The 12,246-nt window shown below is 31.4% G+C and overlaps 1 protein-coding gene across 3 annotated transcripts in view; it reads right to left on the bottom strand.

Moving 5' to 3' along the window:
* LOC118183330 (uncharacterized) overlaps nucleotides 1–12,246 on the bottom strand; it is a 748,198-nt gene that overhangs the window by 415,150 nt on the left and 320,802 nt on the right. The window lies entirely within an intron of this gene.

Genomic DNA, 12,246 nt, shown 5'->3' with positions numbered 1-12,246 from the left:
TACGCTAAAAAGGTTTCAGTTATCAAAGTTTAGCTTAACTACTTCATCAGCGTTACGCAAGCTTTGGCATAGATTTATCAAGAAATGACGCAATCCAGAAATGTTATGAATTTTTCTAGAATAAAGAGGGAATATGTAGATTAAAAATAAGGAATTAAGAGGCTATTATTACATTAAATTATAAAGCTGATTTATATATATATTTTTACGTGTACACGTGCATATATTAGTCCATTCTTTGCCTTTGGTCTTAGCAGGACCCATTTTAAGACGTTATTTTCATGTTTATTTTATTCTTCTCTTTAACAAAGTTTTTATTCTTCGAGATCATTGGAATTTCCCTTAAAATTGTGTATTTTTCTAACTAATAACTTTTAAGCTCTTTATTTTAATTTGTACATTCGTCTAACTAGGCTACCTTGTATAGTGTTTTTCTTGCAAAAATAGTAAGTTTTACATATACAATTTTAAATTGCAGGCGAGTCGGGAAAAGAAGCGAAACCATTGAGACTTACTATACTAAGGTAATTTAGTTTGATAATTCTATTAATGAAATTCCGCTTTCAGTCTCAATTGTTTTCGTTTGACGAAACGCACTTATGACATTACCTAGATTCAAGTTTATCACGCTTTTCCCTTGATTAGTCTATCCTTAAACCTCGAGTTGAGCAAATTTACCATTTATTACAATTCTTTTTATATATTTTCTTTGTCTTTGAAATGCTTTTGATTTTTTGCGTGCATCATTTAAAATTTTTGATTTAAAATTTATTAGATTCTTCTAATCTCTTTTAGTTTTTTGAAGTTTATATCGTTTTGTAAAATCGTTTGTTGTTTTGTTTTTGTAATGTAAAAACAGTAAGTTTTTACGTGATAACTTTTACTTATTTAGTATTTTATTATTGTTTATACATGGTGTCACTTTTTTACTTTGGAATTACAGTATTAAATGTACTTTTAAGCAATAGCTAATTATAAACCTTAAAGCATAACCTTAAAGCATCTAAATAGATTAATTGGAATAAAAGCAATATATATATATATATATGTGTGTGTGTAATAAAACAGACTTACATGTAATGTTGTAGGATAAGTTGATAGTCTGCTTTATTGCATATATTTACATAATCTTAATTTGAAATTTATTAGCTTCTGTTTATACATACATATATGTAATAATAATATGTGTGTGTATATATATGTGTGTATATATATGTGTGTGTGTTTGTGTGTGTGTAATAAAACAGACTTACATGTAATGTTGTAGGATAAGTTGATAGTCTGCTTTATTGCATATATTTACATAATCTTAATTTGAAATTTATTAGCTTCTGTTTATACATACATATATGTAATAATAAAATTCCATAGTCAAAAATACACTTAAAATTCTAACTGTATGTTCTTTTCATTTTTAATGGCGACAGTCTCTTATTTGAAAGTACGTGGAATTAAATTCACAGCCCCGTAGTCAAGTTGTTTTTCCCGCCTTTTCAACACGTACAGCTATAGTATGTTCTGGAGATATTTAAAGCGAACTGGAGTGGCTGACGAGTCTGACGTCATTTCTTGGAAGCTCCGCCTTTCCAGAGGCTATAAAAGGACTCGGAAAGGAATATCGGGGTCTTTTCTTTAATGTAACGATGCAGTAAACTTCATATAAAAAGATTTTAGTAGTTCTTTTTTATTTAATTCCAAGATCTGATTTTTGTAAATGCTATTTCTTCTGAATAATAATAAATGGATCCTGGTTTTCAAACTTATCATGTGATATTTTGAGCTTCGACTACGTCTATGATTCTTCACCAATCTATTTATTCCGGACAAAAGATGGTACATCATATATATATATATATATATATATATATATATATATATATATATATATGATATATAATTAAAATACTACATTGTACTTAATTTCATAAATTGTGAGAAAAATGAGCATTAGTTTAATTTTCCTTTTGAGATAAACTTTAATAAGGACGTTAAAGATTATATAACTTTTGTGAAACTGTAAGGATCTATGCTAAAAGTTATTTAGATTGTCGATATAACAAAAGCTCGAAAGAATTTAAAACTGCAAATTTCAGTTATTTTACCATTCTTGGAAAAGGATATATCTTACAATAAAAAGTTCAGAAACGTAAACTGTTTGCAAACGTCTAAGATTCCAAGCCGAGTTTCTTCTTGAGGCAGCAATGTTAAATACTTCTTTATCTTTTCGTAGCTTAATTAATCTAAGACTACGATGGAGACTTATTGCAGTAGTAACCACGATCAGTAATCCCATATTAATGAGTTTAGGAAAGTCTTAATTATTTTTGTCCTTTTCATTTATAATAGTTTCAAAATAGCAGTCGATAACACTTCATTAAGATTATTCGTTTAATATAAAGACCTCAGAATTACTTAAGTTTTAATTAAAAAATTCACCGGTGTTGTTAAATTAATAACATTCTGCAATGTGATAAATTAAGTTTTCAGCTCTCTTAGCTCTTTAATTAAACGGCTAAATATATCTATGTCACGTAAGACTGCAAAGTTATTAAGCAAAATCCTAGATAAAAATGTACATTCTGTATTGAATGCAAATTCCACGATACTGTTGGTCGGTTGAGATTCGTTATATTAAGGTTCTCTTCATTTAAAGCTGTAAAGTAAAGAATGCAGTTTACTTAATATATGTTTTTCTATCTTCTTCGCGTTACGTTATCATTTCGGATCTCTAGGGAATTGCATAGTGAGAGGGAAGAAAAGAAAGAAGGCAAAGCAAACAACTAACCAAGACAGCATCCTCCCATTACGGAGCTTTTTCTATCTCTGAGAAAGATTCCTTTTATCTATATAAGTAATCCGCTCGCAGTAGTTTACTTTGTTGATGAAAGGAAGTTTTAACTTGCTGAGGAGAGGTCAACGCCATCTACTCATCGACTTCCAAACCATAAGCTGCTATTCGTATTGCTTTTATTTTTTCCAACCTCTGTACTTCAGTATAGTATACAAAATAGCCCAGTTAGAAAAAAACTCCACTTCTTTAAAACATGAGGGAAAAGGAGTAGGTTTCTGGATCTGTATAATGGAAATGTATACTTTCACTATTAACGAAGTCATTTCTATCAATTTACGCATCGCTAGGTGTCAATCTATGCATTGATATCAAGCAGTGTGTACAAGAATACGCAGCATATACTCTTGATTCTGAACATTCATAAACCTTTGAATATTATGCAAAGATTTTACTTAACCCATTAGCCGCTGGTGTTGCGTTGACGCAACGGTCAAAATAAATGCGTATATAAATATAACTACCTAAGATATTTTATACCAGCAGATGATTTTGTGTAGGGAATATTATGAAGATTATTTCTGTAAAAAATATTTGCCTTCAACAATCATTTTGTTTATAATAATTAATCTCATACTTTAAGCAAAATTTAAGCAAAATTTTCAACCGATTATTTTTGCTGAAAATATTTAACGAAAGAATCGCCGTCTTTATGAGTGATCTATTTTTAGTCAAGGTCACTGTTGATCAGAACATTACATCAGTCAGATGTTTATATTTGTGTTGGGAAGCAAGTAAAAACAGGTGTTGCGCTGACGCAACGTCAGCAGGAAACGGGTACTCAATCTCCTTTTTCACTCATTTCTTTCGATGTTCTGGTTCATGTTCTGGTTGTTCAAAAATGCCTATAACGAGGTATCTTACATTAGAAGAAGCCATTCAAAGATTTTTTGATGAAGAAACAGATGATGATAATGTTAATAATGACCAGAATGAAACTGATATTGTTGTTGTTTCCCCAGAAATTGCAGAAACTAGTGACGAAGAAGAAAGGAATGGCAATGTTTTAAATAATGATAATGATATTTTACCAAATACTGCGAGGAAAGTTGAAATTCATGTAAGAAGTTAAGTTTCAGCCTTCTAAAAGCAGTTATAGTCATACTAAAAAGTTTAAAAAGCAGAAGATTGAAATCTTGAAGTGGATAAAAAAAGGAACTGTTAGTTATGTCTCAGGAAGAACATGAAGAAAGAGATAGAAGAGAAATTATAAAAGACAAAATACAAGGTAAAACTAGTGCACAGATTTTTGATTTTCGTTTGGGTTTAGACATTTACTCTCTTCTTGTTGAACAGATAAATATATACGCTCAGAGGAAAAAAAAACAGAATTTATTGCATCTGAAGCCTATATGAGAAGATTTATTGGAATATTATTGCTTATAGGATATTATTCTTTACCTCAAGAAAAAATGTATTGGTCTTTTGATAAGGACATTTCTGTTCCTGTTGTACGAGAATTGATATCCCGTTTGCAGTACAGGAATATGAAGCAGAATTTGTCTTTGGCAATAGTCAAATTGACAATACTGATAAATTATATGAGGTGAGACCGGATCTGAACTTACTAAATATCACCACATATTACTACTGGAAATATAAAGTCTCCTTTAGATTTCAGACGCGAGAATGTATTATTCCTTTTGCAAACTCCTATTGAGAATGTAGAATTAGCCATAAATAGATGAGCAAGAGGAAGACCTAGTAAATTCAAAACCATTGCATGGAGATGGTAGACATATATAGATGCAAATTTTGTAATGCAGCTTTACATCATGATTGTAATCAAGCTTTTCATGCTTGAATCTTTCAATTGAAATAATCTGTATTTGTAAAAGAAATATAATGTATATTTTAGTAATTAATTAATTACAAGTAAAGTGATTTGTAGATTTATAAAACGTTATACAGCTAAAAAGTAATCCTGCGCTCCACTCAAAAGAAACATCACACGAGTACAATCCTACTCACTAAACATCCGTAGTCTTATTCCGCTGACGTTGCGCGAACGCAACACTCGCGTTTTCCACAGGTAAGAGCATTTTTTTAATTTTCAATGTAAATTTATGTTATAAATGCTTAATTTGATATTTGTTATTATTTTCATGAGAAAAGAAACATTCCTTGTAGTTTTGGCGGTTAATGGGTTAAATACAATAAATTAATTTTACTTAATATAATAGGGTCTTAGGTTATTTTTTAACAGTTGAATTTTAGTTGCAAATAGCTTTCCCTTACTTCCTTATTTTCCTACCTATGTTTTCCTGTCAGAATGAGTTTTCAGTTTTATGCTTTACACAAAATAGGGTAGAAACTAGCATTCAAACTGAGGTCTGAGCTACTTCAGTTAGAGTGTGTTCTGCCTTCCGGCCAACGTTGTTGCTACCGGTTAAAGCTTGCTATTTTACGGCCGTCTTTATTATTGGCTGGACGACAGTAATTTTAGTTAAGAGCCAACTATGCGTTAACAACTTTATGCACCTTAGGCTAATTCTTCTGATTAAAATTTGTTAATTTTACGTTTTCTATTTTTTGAATCAAGCCAAAAGTACTGGCTTACTGTACACCCACGTGAGGCCGTCTATGAATATATCTGAATTAAAATAAAAGGGCATTTTGAACCTTCTTCTGAATAGTTACTTCTCAACAGAGCTTAGGGAACGGTAGTTGTCCTAGGTTCTAATAGTCGAGTAACTTCATTTTAGCTAAAACACTACAACAAAACTCAAAGTTTATATTCAGAATAAAGGTTTATTTTTGTAAATCAGCATGAAGTTTTGTTAGTTAATTGCTTGCGGATCTAAATTTGTAATTTTGAGTTTTTGAATTTGAGTTTTGTTTTAAATAAATGTTTCTGCTCCCTTTCTTTTGTCGTTTTACAGGATCATATAATTCTTTCTAAAAGTATGTTGATGAAACGAGCATAACAAAAGCATCCAATGAAATTAAAATAAAAAGGAAACGGAGTAAGCTTGTATCTGTTGAATGAGTCTAACTTTTGTGCAAATATCCAGGATATTGTCACTGGCAAGGTCTATCCGATTGGAGGGTAAGATGCCCAGTGACAGACATAAAAGATGTGGTGTCCTACTCGAGGTACCGACTAGAGACAGTAACATAGATGCATGAATAAAATTTCTAGAAATGTTCTACTGGATGTAATGTGGTGGCTACTTGTCTTTCAATCCGATAGCGGCTTTAAAGCCTATAATATCTATCAACAGCTGCAGTAACTCAGAGTGAGCTTAAAAAAATTCTGGTAATTCTACTTACGAAGTATATCCCTTCTCCAAGCTACTAAAACTAAAGCAGAAATCCGCTTTCGCTTTAATTGACGAAAGAGGAAGATTAGTATTATAGTGTAAGAATTATGTTAATTTTATTAACAGTTAAATTTTAAGTTCCTTTCCTGTCAAATTCTTAACTTCAACTTACTATTTCCGGCTAGAACGTAGTTTTGGAATCTTGCCGAATATTTAATGAGGAGCGGTATTTAAACCACGAAGTTACTTACAGAGGTAGAGAGAATCAGAGTTTCTGATTTACGCGCGTCTGCCTTTTTGGCCACTTTTTCTCTCAAAGCTGTTATTACGCAGGGCCGTATTTAGGCCCTTGCTAAGCTTCGTAGTCAAATAAGTTAAGGGGCCAGCTCAATCTGAACCTTGATAGCTTCGGCTATATTTCTGTGGTTAATCTTAGTTTTAGTTTAATTCTAAGACTTTTAAGTTCAAGTCCTAATGCGGGCTTTGATTGTACTCTCCCACGCAGAGTTTTTTAAATCTTATTGGAATAATAAAAGGTTAGTTACCTTTCTATTTTGTTGTTTCTTGTCACACGAACTTAAGTGGACTCATACACCTTAAAACCCATAAGATCTTCGAATATGTGACTGTTGCAAGAATTGAGATAACTCATTTATTTTAATAGCAATTACTTCCAACCTTTTACAGCTGACTACATAATATAGCTGCTTTCTGAAATAGTAATTAAAAAGTTTGTGTTGCCACAAATATTTTTATAATTTAATCCGCTTTGTGACAAAAGTTTTCGTCATGCTTCCACATTGCGCACACAGTTTAAAACATTCTGTTGCATAATTTGATTCCATATTTAATATGTAGCTTTCATAACATTTGCAAACTATTGTGAACCAAAAATTCTAAGAATTTCATGTTAAATTTTTATTTTATTTGAAGTTGAGTTTATAAAATGTATTTTATTAAAAGAATCTGTAATGCTTTTGTGCATAAAAGTTTTCAGTATTAAAATTTTCATCAAAATTTTGGTTCAGGTAGAAGATAGTGCCCATATAAAGAATTCTATCAAGTTTCAAGTGTGTACCATTAGCCATTTTTAAAATATCATGCGCGCAAGGTGGAAATATGACGAAATATTTTGTCACAAAGTAGATTAAATTACAAAAATATTTGTGGCAACACAAACTTTCTGGTTACTAGTTCACAAAGCAGCTATATTATGTAGTCAGCTGTAAAACGTTGGAAGTAATTGCTTTTGAAAGAAATAAAATAAGCGATTATTCGCTTATCAGTTCTTAGATTCTTCACTTCCGACATTAACTTAGAATTACAAAGTGAGGAACTCTACAATAGGAAAGCTTTATTTGCTTCTGAATGGCTCAGCTACCACCAATATTACGATAAAAGCGTTTTGGATTGCCAAATCCATCGTTCCAACTTGGAACAATTTGAATTAATAATTATTTCAGCAAAATCAACAAATAAATTGTTTGAGATTGGAACGATCTGAAACGTTCTAACCTGGAGTCGAAACGCTGTCTGAAACCTATCGTAATAATATTCCTCGTCAATTGTTTTTGTTCCATAAACTTTGGCGGGCAAATACTTTTAACCGCTGGCCATAAAAGCCTTTTTTAGTGCATCATGCTGGCTGGGATGCCTACCTTTTCCGGGGCCCCTATTGTTTGCAAGATGGGATGGAAGGAGAAAAAACCCCTCCGATAGAAATTTAAAATTTTTTTAAAAAAAATACAAATATGCCCGAAATGATATCTGCTCCCACTGGTCAATAAATCATTGACGTGCCTAAATTTTTATTTTCAAACAACAAATTAAGGGGGACATGTTCTTTCTCCAAGTTTTCTTTACTGATCAGTCTTTTTAACGCAACTATAGTCATATTTTACGGTTCAATTTGTAAATTAGAGCAACTAGAAAGGATAGAATTACATTCTTCGGCGCATCGAAATATCTTTCTAGCCTGTCTAGTGTTCTCATCTTAGGTTGATTGATGATATACGCATACATGAACTCCAAAATTCGATATAGTCTGTAATAAAAGATGAAGATAAATGCATTCCATGACTTAACGCTGCATCTGGAATTCTAAACATAGACTGCTATGGTGTATTTAATTTTTTATAATTTTGTTATTGAATTGTATGTGGCGTACGTGCTAGGAAAAGGATGCTTAATAATAACCCTAAAGAAGACGAAAAGGAATAGGTTAGCAGTAGTAAATGCAAAAACAGAAGAGCAGACTGTGAGCTCAGCGAGAGCGTAGAAAAACCTTAACAAACACTTTTGGGCGACCATTAAAATCTGAACCCTTTCAGATTTTTTTAAAACTTTTGTTCTAATTAAATTTCAGAAACCTAAGATCTATTCAGTTGCTTATAGTATTGAGCAACAGAGGCTAGAAATACAATAATATGAAGGAATTTGGATAAAAAAAAATCTGCTGAATTAAAATTTGGTATTTATGAAATATATTTAAATTCTAACTTAGTTTTAAAAAAATTCAGAAGAAAATGGTCTAAATGTTTTGCAATCAGATTTTCCATGCAAGCCATAATGCAGAAATCTAGGTGTAAATTGCTACCTAAACGCTATTTGTTGTGTGTTATCATTTTTGACGTAATAGCACATTTTACCATCGTTCTTATTTTAGTGAAATTTTGTTAGTTTGATCCAGTCAGGAATAATTAGATGTTGATCCCTGTCAAAAATATTCTGAAAATCCCATTTCCTAAAATAAGATTTTTCAGATAATCGTTTGCTCGGATGCAAATTATCCGATTTCAAATTTACAACATTTGTGTGAGTTGGTTTGAGAGGCGTCGGTATTTGCAAACTATTTTTAAATTCCAGCAGATGCATTCAGCATATAAATTCTGCGCCAGTATTAAATTTTTAAACACCCATGTAAAATATTAGTTACACCTTAATGCTGCCTTGGAAGAATATTTATCGAAAGATCTTTAAATGATCAGTTAAAACAAAACACAGACACAAAAGTTACAATTTAGATTTCTAACATAGAAATAAATCCCACCTCAATTAAGAAAAGAAGAATATTTTAGCCCTAGGTAAGGCTGTCAATTTATTACTGAGTATATACCTTAACCATTGGTATTAAACTTATTTATAATCATGAAATAATATCAAAGTAATGGAGCTAAAGGATAAAATTCGTAATCTGAATATCGAAGGCCCCAGATAAATTATTTGTGAAGCTTCCAGTGTTGAAATGTAAGAGAGAAAGTTTTGCAATCATAAAGGTTTTATTAACCCTTTGTTGCATACAAATAATCTAGAGAAGTTAAACGAAAATGTTTGTATTTTTTCTACTTAAAATAGCCTAAGTAATAATAAAAAAATAATTTTATTCAAATTTCGTTTTAAATAATGTCTACAATTTGTTCACTACAGTGGACAGCATGTATATACGTACAAGCATACAAGTCTCTTCCCAACGATTTACGGTCATTGTATTTGAAATCATTTCCTGCCTTGTTTGCAGTGATCATTACCATCTTCTAAATGGCAAATCTACAACTGACATGTACATACAGTTTCCCCAAAATGCCTTCATTTCGTCAATTGTGATGGAATTCATTTTTCTACGATTTTGTAACCTGTACCTATCGGATTCAAATGTCAAATGTTCTAGAAATTCCTTACCAAACATAAACATTTACAGTGGTGTTTTGGCTTGATAAGAAGTACATTTAGGTTTTAGTTCACTTTTTTCGGTAGATCTTTATCTACCCACTCCACAATATTCTCAAAATGACACTTAAAATAAAGTGTCTAAAATGACTAATTATGAATAAAAAATGACAGTATAAGAAAATGTAAGCAGTATTATATAATGTTTAGTATGAGAAATGGTACTAACTTGGAAACAGAAGTAGCAGCCATTTTCCAAATAGCAATGATTTACTTAATGATGCTATACAGTCATCTAGGATCGACAGTTGAAAGTTCGAATAATATAGAATGAATAAACACAGGAATGGAATCTGTTAAGACATTTACAGATGAAGAAAAAAATTTAAACTTTTGTCTACTAGAGTGGACATGATGCAACAAAGGGTTAATAAATAAATTTAACATCTGTTTGTCGCCGATAGTTTATTGGTTGCCTGTGTATTCTGAAAAGCGAAGTATAATTAATGATATTTTATCTTATACTTTCAAGAGAAAAAAATTACAATGAAATAAGCTATATCCCTTAATACAAATATTAATTAACCTTTCAATATTGTACAAACAGTGAAATAAGCAAAATATAACATGAAAGAAACTCAAAACAAAAAATTCCGCGCAGAATTTTACTCTTTTACAAAAAGCAGAACAAAAATCTGCAAGATTTTTTATCTAAAAAAAATCAATAAAAATGTATTATATATATAAAAAATGATAATGAAATATGCCAATATCTTAAAAACAGTGACATAAGAAATACGATGAAAAATTGTTGCCAAACCCATATTTCTAAAAGAATGAAACTATTCAAAATGATGCGATCCCATCAAAAATCTATCAACAACAATAAGGAAGGAAAATTGTTGCCAAAATCACATTTTCAAAGATGTGAGATGTGGGAAGTGTACTTGAAAGCTTCGTTTAAAAAAATTTAAAAAATACAAAATATTATCATATTTCCAAAATTCTTTTTGTAAAAGCAGTCCCAAGGATGAAATTTTAACGTGTCCAAAAATCAAAGAAAAATAAACTGTACGTTTTTAAAAATAAACTTTTTTAGAAAAAATCCCGTTGAAAAGGTGTTAAGCTCCCTTTGTTAAATAAATTCGTATTGAATCGATTTATTGAAACACGAAATTTACTTTAAGTTCGTAAAATAGCTAAGTGCCTACGTTTCATGACGATGTAAAAATGGAGTGTGTAGAGTAAAATCTCGCTTTCCTATAGCCCATTATGTCTCAAAATGACACGATTTCGTCACAAAACATAAAATAAAAATATTATAATTTGAATTTCGAAAAAAATCGCTTCGAGGTGCGCTGGCTCTTGTCTAAATGCACCTATGTACCAAATTTCGTAGCCGTGGGTCTATTAGCTTACGCGCAGCGCGAAAGAAAGACACACACACAGACAGACTCTTTCTTTTATTATATGTAGAGATAAGTAAACATTAAATAGCGATATTATTTTGCACGTTAAGTATAATTTAATGAACACGAAAAGCCAATCACAAGCCAAAAATCTAAAAATATTTTACTTTTCATGTGAATATGCTCCTTATCTCTCCAATTTTTCTCTGAACTAATGGAGCATTAACGATAAAACGTCAGAAGTTATAGCCTCGTTCCTTTTACAATAATTGGAATCTGCTCTCAGCTTAGACAGACATTTATATTTAGGGCTACGGCATTTGTCCAACGCAATTCAGACTCGCGGATGGCTTGGGGAGTCATAATGGGGTCCCAAGAATTAGCCTCACATTCTCCTTCTGTGGAGGAATACCGATTTAGGGGACCCAGAAAATGATCCTTCTGTTTGATATTTACCAGAAGGGCTTGCGGATGGTGATGTCGATACTACTAGAGGGAGTATTCTCTAATGACCGGCAGCCAATCAGGGCAATCTGATTGTTTCCGGCGACGGCAGAGTTCCCGTGAGAACGATGCTTTCCGACCGCGGAGAAAGGAGTCTTATTGAACAGCTAAGTTTTACGAAGATAGATACATTAAATATATTCGGGGAGTCAAAGGAATTAAACAGCGCCCCTGTTATTTAGGTATAAAAGCTGTATGTATCAAATAAATATCAAGCTCGCTGTACGTAAGATTTCAGCTGTTTACGCGAGAATGCCATGTGTATTTCCTGCATAACGAAGACAGCCAACAAATCTATTACTGGAATCGAATTTTTGCATACGCTGCCGGTAATTTATGAAGCGCCGGGATTCTATAGAACACTTAGGTATTTTATAGAATTCTTGGAGTTTTTTAGGCAGAGCATGAAATATGAGAATTTTTATATACTATACCCAAGTATTGTATATAATACCTAAGAAGTATAAATAATAATTATAGAAAGACGAGTATAATTATATATAGATATTATAGATATATATTTTATATTATAAATATCTATTATAGATTATAGATT

The sequence above is a fragment of the Stegodyphus dumicola genome, chromosome 5 (assembly GCF_044657685.1).
Source record: "Stegodyphus dumicola isolate Sdum_Otavi_A_Nest chromosome 5, ASM4465768v1".
Taxonomy (NCBI): Eukaryota; Metazoa; Arthropoda; class Arachnida; order Araneae; family Eresidae; genus Stegodyphus; species Stegodyphus dumicola.
Note: the sequence above shows the minus strand (reverse complement) of the source record. Positions and strands in the feature narration are given on the sequence as shown.